This window comes from Tetrao urogallus, assembly GCF_951394365.1.
Source record: "Tetrao urogallus genome assembly, chromosome: 5".
NCBI classification, from domain to species: Eukaryota; Metazoa; Chordata; class Aves; order Galliformes; family Phasianidae; genus Tetrao; species Tetrao urogallus.
This window is the reverse complement of record NC_136818.1, coordinates 15419790-15433960: the sequence shown is the minus strand read 5'-3', so window position 1 is coordinate 15433960 and position 14171 is coordinate 15419790.

The window sequence follows — 14171 nt, the reverse complement described above, 5'->3', positions numbered from 1 at the left end:
TTCCAAAATTTCACATACTACAAAAAGAATTTCTTCTCTGTTTTGCAGCTATTTACCAGTAATGGGATTACTGCCATACAGTAGATCATTACATATTAAAAAAAAGAAAAAGTTGTTGTTTATTTAATGGAATTTGGGTATGTTATCTCATTTTGAAAATTGCTTACATTTTCATTTGCTGACCTCATTGCTTTCAGGATGGAAAGAAACAACATAGGAATGTGTCAGAGGAGTTCTCATGCTGACGCTGTAAGCTATTAATTACATGGCCTGCTCCTAAGTACTGTTTAAATGAATGAAAAAAGAAATGGAAATTTCTTAAAGCTTTTTTATTTTGTTTGTCAGTTTTTTAACGCTGAGTTTTTCTGATTCTGTTAAACAGTTGAATTTAAAATAAAGAGTGATGGAATAGTAAGTTACTCTAGGCTATTACTCCTTCTGATAGTACTACCAGCTTGTTTAAAAAGAAACAACTGCAACTTCCATCATGTTAGCATCTGTCCTAGATCTCAACAGAACAGTTCTTTAATGTCTATAAAAAGTATTCTAAAGCTGTATTTAACTGTTCACTTTGGTACTTGATCTCATAAAAAAGACCTGTATGCATCTCAACACATCTCAATACTTAGGCAACCAGGTACTGGATTTGGCTATCTTCTTACAGCTCTCGTGTTTGAACAATAAATATCGCATGTTCATTGGATAGAAAAATATGATATTCTCTTCATCTGGATTTTAGGCAATATTAAATTTCAATGTTAATTATTCAAAATGTGTGAAAGTTTTAAAATAGCACAAGGAACCTTAGCTGTTTGTTCTTGCAATGTTGCTTGCAGTGCAAGCACACACAGTGATGTTTCACTCGAATGCATGATTCTATAGTTCTTGGCTAGTAATATGTTACATATATAAAAATCCCTCTTTCTCCGTAAGAAAGAATGACCAAGTACAAGCAGCCTCAACACCCAAACAATACGTGTTTTAGACTGTGCAGTTTCCAGCAGTCCCAATCTTTCAACGCACTTTGGTGCACCTCAGTTATTTAATTGCCGCCAGAAGACAGTTGCGTGTCAGATCTCTTATCGAATCCTTCCTACTCTCAACCCAGTAGTTGACTGTATCAAGGCTGAAACTGAGAACAGTCTGATACCAGAGTTAGGTATGGAAAACACTAGTTTGCCTGCAACTTGGTTTCCTCAGAATGAAACCCACGTGAGTATCGTATGGAAATCATTACACATCCCAGAGGTGTTCCAGATTGCAATTGGAAATCAAGACCTAATGTATCCCTGTGTTCTTTTAGTCATACACAGTATCATAAGCTGTAGTGGCACTGAAAATGGCTTGTCATGGTCTCTAGGTAGAATTGAAAAGATTATCTTAAACTCTGAACATAAACTTGAATACTATTGTGCTTTGCTTTGAATTCTGCACAAAGGTAAGTTCAGAGGAGTTAGCTGTTCCTAGACAGCCTGATTATTGGCACCCAGTGTAAATTCTGGTATTTAGTCCCTTTCATGACTTGAAGAAGTGGGTGGCAGTAATAAGATCTTTTCATTTTTAAGTTTTCTCTTATTCCTTGACTGTTTTTATGTTTCCTTTCTGCTAGAGCAGAACACAGCAGACTTGGATACTGTATTTCTCCTTCTGTTGATTTTAAAAGGCTTTAACTTCTAATTTTATCCATAGTCAGAACACACTATAGTAAATGCACTTCAATACTTTCAAGGCTTTTTGAAGTACGTTGCATATGGCTTCTAAGATCAATTCCTGACTATTTTTCATAGGAAGCCATCGTCCTACATATCTTACTTGGAAAATTACAAAAATGTTACTGGCATATATTGTTACTGGCAACACTTCAGAACATATATTCAATACTGCAGTGCCTTTATAATAATGTTGAACACTAATGAAAAAACATTGTTTCAAAGATAAGTAGTTTATTTGTTGTTGTTTTACTTTATTATTCACATTAGCTCGATGTCTCTTTACAGTATAAGTCACTTTCAGAGAATCAGTTTGGTGGTACAAGTGTTCACTGTCTCGAGAAGGAATGATTTTTTCATATGGTAACATCTTTTTTCTTATTGTTCCATTTTTCAAATCATAATAGTTGCAAGATCAAAACTGATAACCATAGTGTATTTCCCTGGCAATAACTGTATTCTGATACACAGTGACTATGCTTCACAACTTATGTGGACAACTGACTGCAGAATTAGAAATATCTACTCAAGGTTGGATTGTTTGTATGAGCTTTCTTGTTTTTTTGGTTTTTTTTTTGTTGTTGTTGTTGTTTTTTTTCCCTTGGTATTTTTTTGTTTATTTTTTAAATTAAAACATTCAAATAGAGGTAACTCACAGTTACTGTACTAGTGCTGTGTTTAGACCAGCAGTCCCAGTTAAGCAAATCTTAGTCACGTGTTATGACACGTAAAAAGCAGAGTTTACCTCCTCCAAACCATTTCTGATTTCCATAGCAGGAACTCTGGTGTTTCTCTGCAGATGCTAGACATGAACGACTCGGGGACCAAAATCCTACTCTTGCCCCAAAAGGAGTGCATAGACAAAGCTATTAAGAGCTCTCTAATTTTAGTCTTATAACTGAATAATCTAAAGGTCATAAACCTTGTTTACCAATATGCCCTAAAAGAGGCAGGCAGTGTCAGAAGAGGATTCAGATTGTAAGTGGGCTGAATTACTCTCTGGTGGAACCATCAAATTATGTGATGATGAAAGTGACTATGTGCAGTTAGTGTGGAAAAGCTGCTGTGCTCTAAATTAATAGTAAATTAAATAAATATTGCTTCTCTTGCATAAACGAGGTGCTTGGGCTCTTTTACCCCCATAAGGATGTTATTTTTCTATGTTGAATGGTCCTATTTCTGGACAGCAAAAGACGGCTGTGCCCCACTGATTTTGCTGCATGCAGCTTCCTTTGAGGTGCCTCGTCGATGATAAAATATACTAATTAAATTTACTGTAAGATTGTTTCATTCAGCTGCTTCCCATTGATAAAATACTGACTTAAATAAAAATATTGTGGAAATATGAGAGGATCTTGTTATTTTTTTAATTTTGCATAGTGTTGTAACATTAAATAAGTGACTTGAGTTTGAATCATTTGAATTGTATAAGTAGTTCTTTCAGAATGTCACTGATTTTATTCTGTGGATGATTTTATAAAAGGTATGTTATAAAAATACTGTTTCCCACAGTGGAGCCATGAAAGAAAATTCAGTGTGACAAGGAGTCAGATTTTACTGTCTTACTTGTCTGATACTCTGTAATAAAATACATGCTCATACCTGCTTTTAATTTAACTTCGTCTTCCTTATATGCTTCCTTTTCTTATCAAATGTATTGGTTTCAAAATATAAAGTAAGGTCAGCTGTGTCTGTGCTTTAAGAAAATGCAATATGCACTCAAAAGACATGATCAAAAATTACTAGCAGAAAAGTATATATAGTGTTTAAACATGTTGCCAGACACGCTTCTGTTTAAGGTAAGTTTATAGTATGTGGATTACTGCAAATGTACAGTGACAAGAGTATGCTTCTTGTCTCGTGTTCATTTAAATTACATGGAATTCTTTCATATATTTGAGCACTTCAATGAGTTAAACTGTACAGTAATTGTTAAAATAATAATGAAAGTTGTGGCAAGTAGGAATCTTACTTTTTTGGACTTGTTCTTACTTAAGTGAGATATAAAAGCTGGTGCTCTTAAAGGCAATTAACAATAATGAAGATTGAACAGAAACCGCTGAATTGAACCAATATGCATCTGAAAATAATTAAAGTCATTCATTTTGTGGAGCACAAATGACACCCCTAAGACACCATCATGCCGGAATTAGTGGTCTCTCATCTAAATGAAAGGGTGCCATGCTTTACCTCTTGACCCCTTCTGCTTTATATGTAGAAGTGAGAGCAGTAGGTCAGTTGTTCTACTGGTGCAATCTTTAAAAGATATCCATGAAATGAGACTCACGGATGTCCTTTTTTCCCCCACTCTTTTGTTTAACAAAAAATAGAGAAGTACTACTCAGTAAGAGCAAAATTCAATTTCTGTGGAGCACTAAAATCTCATTGAAGGTTTACGTAAGAATATAATGAGGTGTATACTTTGTGCTAAGTTTGCAGTGATGAAATTCAGTTTGGGCTGGAAGAGTTGTTGGCTTTATTGGCTGCCACTGCAGAGCTGAGGGTAAGGTCTCCTGTTTAACCATGTTGCCATTCTTTGTTCCTCAAACCTCTAATGAGAGAAAATTGTATTCCTCTAAGCCCCTTCCTCTCTACCAGAGACAATTCCTGGTCTCTATATGCTCTTGGCAGTTTTTTTCAGATGAAGTAGGCTTGGGCTGCACCTCATGAGTAATAGGAGGAGGCAGGAACTATTTGTCTCCTGCTCTACGAGTTCTTTGATCACTGTTCTGCTTTGCTGTAGTTGTGAAGTGGCTGGGAAAGCTGTGCTAGTATTAACCTGCAGTCCTGCACTGCATGTCCTGTTCTGAATGCAAAGTCCAGATACAGGTCTTTTATATCAGCTGGTGAGCTGCTTTCCAATTCACTCTAGTATGCAAACTGCTACAATGAGAGCCATTCATTTGGTTTCATTTGGTCATGTGAGATGTGCTCTGGTTCTCCCGCAGTTTTTACATTGACTGTTTCCATGTGCCAGGTCTTGCAGGCATCTGAGCAGTGGTGTGCGATAATGTTGCACGTTTTGCAGAAATCAGTACGTGAGGTGGATGTATTTTGTATAAAGCTGGTGTATATTTTTTCAAATAGAAGTAGTGCCCAGATATACTAGCAAGGGGTTTGTTGGGTTTTTGTTTATTTGTTTGATTTTTGTCTGAATTAAAAATAGAGGACATGGAGCTAGTATGTAACAATTACACAGACTTTCATGTTAGTTCATGCTGCATAACAGTTTCTATATTTTAGATGGCTGACCATAGGGGAAAATGTAAAACGCTTTGTTTTGGAGGCTGGTAGGGTATTTTGTTTGTACAAATGTAACAGTGTTTCTTTCATAACTGTGAAACTTCCCATTAAGGGATGGATATAACTTTCAAAATAAAAAGATGCTTGTAACTGTAAATGGCTATGATATATTTGCTGCTCCCCCCCCCCTCCCCCCATTTGGAGGCAAAACCTATTTATGAGGCTTTATTAAGTGCAAATAATTCCCATGGCTTCAGCAGAGAAGAAACAGCTGTAGAATATAGCCTGATTTGCATATAAATTACATGATTTCAGCACAGAAAAGATATTGAAATATATATATATTTCTGCAGTGAAAGCCCGATAGTCACACATATTAAGGTCAGCTTGTGTAACTTTTTTAAGCTGCTGCAGGTTGATATCTGATCGCACTTCCAGCTAGATTTAGGCAACTATCAGTTGTATCAACAATGAAATTGTGAATTTCTGCTTTAGAGCTAATTAACCAATCATTTTTTAGAAATGGGTTCCAAAACATTTATCTTGGCTGCTTAAAGACTTATAAATGCTCAGAATACTTAATCAATGCAAGCGGATAACTTCAATTTCTTCATTCTTTCTTCAGTACTGTGAATTTGTGGTGCAAGGGTTCTGGTATTGTTTAGATAAGACAGAAAGAGTCCTGCTAACTTGCCCAAGTCACTTCTATAAATGGTAGGACGTATTACAGGCAAGTGCAGTATTAATTTTGCTGTCCCAGATAGTTCCCTCAGGTTGTCTTTTTTACTGAAGATAAGTTCATGCTTCTAAAATTACTGTCCAACATAGGCCATCACTGATCAGTTGGAGTGCTCAGCCAGGATGAACACTGAGTGTTTCAAAGCTGAAGCTGTATGTGCCATCCTATACCAGTTATTCCAGCTCACCACACAAATTCTCTAAAATATATTTATTGCAGTAGAAATATAGCTTTAGACTATTTTAATGATGAACTACCTTCAACATAGTCATATCTAGTTGCTGAACAAAGATGTTCAACTATTGAACATGGCTTCAGCACCAATACTCACATAGAGCTTAGACAACAAGCAAAGCCAAGTTCTGCAAGTGGACTTCTGCCATTCCCCAGCAAGCTGACAGAGCTCCCAGAGATCCTCAAGCAATTCCTTTAAGAAGACAGGCAATGTGAGAGAAAGCAAATGTGGGCTGTGGTCATCAACCAGCCACTTCCTTCCCTGAAAGGCTAGGAGTAGAACTTTGCAGAACTTCCTTCTCAACAATTTCTTTTGCTTTTTATGTGTTATAAATTCATTTGAATAGAAATGTGACAGTAGAGTTTACTGCTAAGATTACCAAAGGTTTTTTGCTTGTTGTGATTTTAACTTTTGTAGTTCGGACTTGTTAGATTGCTGTTTGCAGAAACAAAATTATTTCATCCCATGGCACCATTCTCATGTCTTATGAGTTATGCCTGGAGGAGGTTTTTCTGCCCAGCTGGAAATTTCTACTCCAAGAATAGTCACTCAGCAGCTGGATCATTCATAGCATTTTCAGTATCTCCTCCTCAATCAAAAAAAGTTTAGGTCTGAGATCATCCTGATCTAAAAATTGTACTGGTAGGTGTAGAAGAAGCATTTGCAAAACATCGACACATTATCAAAGTAATTTTATTTCAAAAGGATGGCAGTAGAATTGATTGAGAAAGTGGTTAATAGTAGTGGAAAAGATCTGCTTGACTTGTGATATATCACAGAGATGCATTTCAGAGGCTGGAGGTTTGCTTGAGGAAAATAACCTGTGTTAGGAAGGTAAGAGGTACAAGTGCATCTCTCTCTTCTTGGGTGTGACTGTTTTGGACAATTCTATTAGCAGAGGCTTACATGAAGGCTTAGTTTCTGTAACAGGTTCACAGAAATGATAGTGTGTAAGGCAGATCATGGTAATAAAACAGAGTATGTTTTGAAAGAAGGTAAAGTTGATTGCTTGGAATGGTAGAAAATAGCTTCAGATAAGTGTGTGATTCGATAGAAATTTGTCTGTAGAGTGTATAGCAGCCAATCAGAAATGCACTTTTGGTTCAAGCAGTTAATATCTCTGCACTGTAGCTTAAGGAATACAATTTTCAAAACTATTGTAGTGTGGGACCAATAAATTTTGGCACAAATAAGGCAGTATTCTGTATAATTTATTTTAGATTCACATCTAGGGTATGTTCTGACACTCCACATGAAAGTCAAATTGTCCATGTAAAATGGCTTTCAGGTGATAAGTTGACCCCTGGGGTTTTAGTAAAATAAAAGATTCAGAATTCTGTCTGATTCTCCAATCTATAAAAGCTATTTATCAGCTGTTTGAAGGATTTGATAAGAAGGAACAAAAAGGAAAAAAAGCTTTTGTACAGTGACATATTTCTCATTAATGGGAACAATGTTAGAATCACAAGCTCCTTCTGGATTTGGTAGTAAATAGTGTGCTGACATACGTTTTGGCAGGCAGTTGCTTTGTGTGAGAAGTGCATGTGTCTAATGCTCTCTAATACGCATATTGAGCAAGGCATATTTCTAACATGTGCGTACAGCCCTTCAAAAGAAGGGCATTTACTGTGCCACCATCTGGCCATCATTTTTAAGCGCATTCTATTATCACAGCCTACCTCTGCAGAAGTTTTGCTGGAGAATGGCCATCTTATACTGCTCAGAGAAACATCAGGAAAACAACACAACCATTTTTTCCTGCTAGCATTCTTCAGTATTTAAGCATAGGGCAAGAAGAAAAAAATGGAAGTAAATGGAACTAAAAAGAAACAATGCATTAAGTTCTATTCTCAGCACTCATATTGGACCTGCTGTTAACTTTTTTTTTTTTTACTTTATTTAAATTTAATTGCATTTTCTTGAGAATACTTCCAGGCAGTTCCTAGTGTATTGTATGCCTTCACTGTCAGTTTAAGTAGATCTGAAGTTGAGTAGAGGCTTGATTGCATTTTTTTTTCTTAGAAGGATGCATCTGCATATACATGCAGATGAAGTTGAGCACTACTGAGCAAAATAATAAGTGAGGTGACAGTAAATGGGACTAGTCATAGAGATAGCAGAAGTAGCCTGCCTAATAAAATGCTAAAGAGTGTTTAGGTTTAGAATGGTTAAGTGTGTTCCTTTGGGTTTTGAGTGAATAAAATATCTCCAGCTTCAAAAAAGCAAATAAAAAGCAAACAACAACAACAAAAATGCTGAAGAAAACTGGAATTTTCTACAATCTATGTAAACACAAAGGATTGTTTCAAAGAAAAAAGAATCCTGCAGTTACAGCTCATGTAATCCACCTTGGATTCTGCCTGCTTGTCATGAACATTCAGTGTGTGCTGAGTTTGCTGCAGAAGTACAGCTCGTTGTGCTCTGTAGCTGAGAGTGCAGTAGGGCACGGAGAGGCAGGCTGCACAGGGACTGCCTATTAGCCACTGAATTACCAGAGGACAGGCAGATGTCTTCTCTTCTGAGAGGAACTGAGCAGTGCTCAGAGGGAAGGAACATCTGGCACTCCCAAGTGGAACGAAGAAGGAAAATGCAGTGAGCCGAGATCTTGTCAGTGTTGTGAAAGAGCTGGGACTTTGTTTGCAGGTTAGAGCCAAGCTCTAGAAGTGACAGGAGGTTGGGCAGTTCCCTAGAGCAGGCTGAGCAGTGGCTGAGGTGCTCTGTAAATCACTTGGAAATGATCAGATTGGAAGAAGGAATGGAAAGATAGATTTATTCTATAGTAGCCCACTGTGGACATTCATTTTCAAGCTTTTTAAATTTTATCTAGCCGTCTAACAGATCAGATTTGATTTAGAACAAATATTTCTATCCTGTGGTTCTAATAACACCTACTCTTATGTAAATCTGGATCCTGTGGATATGCTCGTCAGAAAGCGAAGCTTGCACCTAAGGACAGTTGATAATTCAGGGTTATGACTCAACTCAAAAAGAGCTAAGTATTACTTGACCTTGTCTCTCCTGGTTTTGTTTTTTGGGTTTAGACTTCCAGAGAACACTGGCTGGTGGTCCTCTGAACCTGTTGTGGGAAGGGCCAGGCCAGGGACTTGAGTCTCATGCTCACTCAGGTATGTACAAGCTCTAGAGGAGTGTACTCAAAAACAATATGTCTGCCACGTTTTTAATGTGCTTTTCTTCTGGAAGACCAAACCTAAGGATCAGAAGAGCTTATAACGCTGACTTGTGCTGTTGACTAAGATATATTCTGCATTAATGCTTTTCAAAGTAGCTGTATGTTCTTTTTTGGGTTGTTTGTCACTCTCGGATTGATTTTTAAATGTATCCTCCACTTTCAAGTTTTCAGTTGTTAGCACTGAAATATTTCACTGTGCCCTGGGGTATGGTGGCCCCGCCTTAAGTGCAGGCCACACCTTTTGCATACTCCAAACCTTGTGAGAAACTGTTTCTTTTTCTGGGCTGGGAGGATGCATAGAATCTGTATTCTTTCATATCCTTCATACCTTCTCTGAGTGCTAGGCTGATACAGTGTCAGGTGCTGACAGTGCATAAGTGTTCACTGCAAAACTTGCGGCTGCAATCAGAGGTAAGGCCGCTGTCAGACATGGAAGCATCCTGCTGCAGGCTTGCAAGGAAAGTTTTGGGGCCCTGGATAAAGGCGAGCACACAGACCAGCCTCCTGAAAAGTGTCAGCCACCTCAGAACAACTTGAAGTGCAAACAGGTCATAGTCTGCTCCCCTGAAAGAGATGCGCAAGGTAGGATGGCTAAGGAAGATTCTCATAGAAAGCTTTTTGAGATAAAGGCAGTCCCATAACTTGCATTTTGGAAAGGGACATCTGACCTAGGGCTTAGTGCAGTTCATCTCCTAACTACCAAAAGAAAATAACGATTTTTTAAAAAGGGAAAAAAAAATCAGGTGTCCTTCAGAGGCACGGCTTTAAGAACCACTTATTGCTTTTGTGAAGTACAGAGGCTTGTGGTGACACGTTTGGGGCATTCCTCCATCTCACTATCAGCATTTTGCCTTTCCTGTGGATGAATGCTGTGGATGTGAGTAGGAAGGCATTCTTATTGCTAGGCTGGGTTGTGCTGACTGGCCAGCCGTTCTGGAAGTCAGTATGACTGAAATGTGATCGTGGGGAAAGTGGAACATGACCAATAATGAAAGTACTCATGGAGAATATCATGTTAAAGCGTGCTCTGCTTGTGCCCTGTGCGACACCAGCTGTGGTGCCAGTGAAGTTCTGTGGGCTGTCCTGTGTAATGAGTTTCAGTGAGTGAGTGAGTATTCTCCCTGGGAACCACATCTCCTACCTCTCAGCAATGCTGTTACTGGGATAAATTGCAGGTGTGCAGAAAACAAAGCAGACTGAAAAATCATCTTTCAAGATTATAATTCACCCATATTTGAATTGTAAAATAATAAATAGCCTTTTTTTCATGTATAGGATGTCAAGGACAGGTGAAATACACTAAGAAAATAGAGATTCTACACCCTAAACTTAAACAGAGCTGTCGCTAGCATTAGTAAATGTCTTTTCAAGTGTATATTTTAATTGTATCTTAGCAGTCCTGGTAGCCTCACAGACAGCTGCAGGTGTGTTGGGATTCACCAGGGTTCCGTCCCATCTTCGCAGCTTTACATGTGGCCTTGAGACTGCTGGCCGTGTGTCTCCAGTGAAAGAGCTGAACAAAGAGTAGCATTAAATTTACATTTCCAGTTGCAATGCGGATGCAAAGGGAAATGAGCCAAGTGGAATTGGTAACATCATTTCAAGCGCTGGCTAACGTCCGTAAGCAGCTGTGCCTGCCCTCAGACTGCGATGGGACATTCGGAACATATTTCTTTACAAAGGTCATTGAGGAATACAACCCCCAGCATGCACTGCACGCTAAGTGTTCTAATACGGCTCTTACATCGGCCTCACATCGGGCTTTTCCCTTTCTTAATTACGCTAACGATCTCCGGCCTGAGGCACATTGAGGAATGGCCCATCTGCGTTGGAAAAACTGTACACGGAAAGCAGCCAGCTTTTAATTTTATTTTATTTTATTTTATTTTATTTTATTTTTATTAAGGCGGCGCTGCGCTCCCTCTCTGCACGCAGACGGGTGCCAGGAGCCGCCGCCGCCTTCCCGCCGCCCTCATAGCTCTCCCGGGACCGAGGCGCCGCCTCGCGGGGGCCAGGCGGCCGTGCCGGGCTGCGAGCGGAGAGGCGGCGCTGCCCGGGTTCGGACCCGGTGCAGGCCGCTCGGCCGTTTCTTCGAGCGCCGCTCTCGCGGCCGTCACCTTGGAGACGGGCGGGCGGGTCGGTGGTGCCGCCATCTTCCCTGCGGCGGCGCTGGGTGGGTGACGGGGAGAGCCCCGGCTGTGGAGGACGGTGCGGTCCGAGGAGCACGGCCACAGAATTCCATGAGGAATGGCTGGGAGTCGGTGACTGCCGGCGGCTGTTGGCCCTGCCGATCCCTTCAGCCGCTGTGGCTCAGTCAGGTGTGCGGCCGGCTCTCGCTTGTGCAGAAATGCAGTGTAGAAGCAAAGACTGGCCTTGTGGTGTAGGACTGGAAAGAGCTGTTACTTTAAATGGGGAAAAGCCTAGCCGGTAGCTGGTCGGCTTCGTCATTCACACCCACTTGGTGCGAACAGAGCCAGTGCACAGGGTGCAGCCATCATCTTGCTGCTGCTTTTGCCAGCGTCTGCAGCAGCATTCAGCCCAGGTCTGCCTGCCAGCCGGGCGTCCCTTGGCGTGTGCAAAGGCAGAGAAGGAAAAGTGCCTTGCATTTAATGCAGAAGTAAGGGATTTGTTCTTTTTTTCCTGCAAATGTATTGCATGTTGAAAAGGAAGCAGCGTGCCCGAAGCAGTTGTCGGGCTCACCTCCCTTTGCTGCACATGCAAGCTGTGTGCTGGCAGCAGTGGAGCTGCAGGCCTTTGCTCTGGCCTTGCTGGGCCAGCCAGCAGGGCTGCAGGCAGAGCGTCCCAGAGTGGTGCCAATGCATGGGCTGCTATCTGCCTTCACCTCCCCTCCAAGAGTTCGTAAGGTGTTAACTTTCAAAAGGGAGGCCCTGCTGTGTATTTCTGTCAGTGATTTGGGAGTTTTAAAGAATTCATGCATGAAAAATGACTGTAGGAGCTGTATACTCCCATGTGTGGGTAACGACTACATGGGAACACAGATCACAGCAGTTTTGCACTGAGACTGCTGCCGTTTACATGCTCTCTTTGGGAACGTTATGAAACGTTTTTAAATACTGGTGCATGTTAATGCATTGATTTCAGTCAGCCCCTTTTTGTCCCACTTGAATTTGTTCAACTTAACAGCTCACACGTCTCGTGTTTGCTCTAAGATCTGCCTAGCAAATTAGACAAATTAAAAAACGCATGCAGAAATGCACCCCTATGCACATGTATCAGGTTTGTTATTTATTAATGGACTCCACTTTCCGTACGATAGCCTACATTATTTTTTTTTAACTTTGGCTCAATGGGTAGTTTATGCCAATTACATGTAGTTTAACAGCTTTGAAATCTGTTTTTGCTTTTCTTATGCATAAAGACATGGATTCTGTTTCAGGTTTTAATTAAACTCTACACTGACTTTAAAGATTCTATTGTCCTTTCATTTAAATGGGATTTTTGTTAGATCTTTAACAAGGCCTCTGTGGGGTAATAAATCTAAGCAATTGTCCTTATTAGGAGTAGATTATTCTCAAGAGATGGAAAGTAACAGAAGTAAGTAAAACCATTTGTAGAGACTGAACTAAGGCTTTTTCTTCCTAAACATTAAACAGACTTGCAAATGACTTGCTTGGGTGCTCAAATTAAATTAAATTATATTTTGTTTATTTTTCACATTTCTAGTGGAGGCTATTTGCGTTTACTTAAACTCGGAGTTTCGTTGAGCAGAATTCACTCCAGGGTATGGATCCGTACCTTCAGTAAACAAGCCGTGCATGAAATTCAGTACGTGCTGCAATTTCTTTTGTTAGCAATTGTTGCCACACTTTTATATTATGGGACACGCAGACCTAGTGAGTATATTCTTGCTCCCTCATGTGTTCCACAGTAGGTGAGTCTTGGCTGGAGAATTTGCCTGTCATTTGCCGCGCACCCCAGCCAAGCAGAATTGCAGAGCACTTAGCAGCATGCAGTTTGTCCAAGGGCCTGCTCAGGTGCTCATCTAAAACTGCAAGTTGTTAGTCAGGGAAAACTTGCCACTAAAGCACCCTTAGCCTTCAGTTTACCTGTTGTCAGAAGGTGAAAGGGCTCTAGTGGTTCTTTTTGTTTGAGATGTTTGCTTCATTCGAGGGTATTCTCCACTTTGTAGGTGTCCAGACCTTGTTTTATTCCTGACTTTAATCATAGGTTGGCTGCTGCTGCGGCCTGGCTTCCATCACATACAATCATATCCTGAATTTTAGCCATACATTTAATTCCTAGCTTTGCTAAACACATCATAGTGCAAATCTTTTCAAGCATCCACTTATTTAAAAGTTCCATTTTCGTGGTGCTAGGTTGGGGATGCTCATTTGTGGGACTCTAATTTACCCAAAATCAACTGGTGAAGGCAGAGATCTTGTGCAAGGACATGCAGTGAGACATGTGACATGAGAGGCTGAGTTGTTTTCGCTGGCTTCAGTTCCCGAGCTGCTTGAGCTGCTGCCCTCTGCAGAGCATGCTGCAGGAAGCTGGACTCCAGGGACACGGCTGCACGTGACGCGACCCACGTCCGCCTGCACCGGGAAGGAGCCCACAGCCCTGCTCAGGAGCAGATGAAGACAAACCTGTCTTGGTTGCTGCAGCCACCAGGTATTTAATGTCCTGAAGCTCTTCTGTCCGTGGGCTGTTCTGTCCCTGTCCTGCACGCTAGCACCTGGTAGACCCAAGTGCTGTGAGGCTCTGATCTGCTTCTGTTCCCTACCTGGTACATGGCCATGTTTCTCCATTCTGACTTCTCAACCCTTCTTGTCTCTGCGTGACACTGTAGTGATACTTTGGGGCAAGAACATAGTCTATATGTATAATTTCTAATTAGGTATTTTTTTCAATTTCCTGGGCAAAACAGCAAGTTTTGTTCCGTCTTCGTCTCTTCTTTTTTCTGTAACTCAAGTGGCAAAGTTTGGAATGGTAAATCATGAGGGAGGTGGGAAATTTGCTGCAAGTGAAATCTGTGGCTCTCAAGCCTCATGGCTTCTCTGTGCTCTGATAGGAATTTAGAAAAACAGAAGGTAC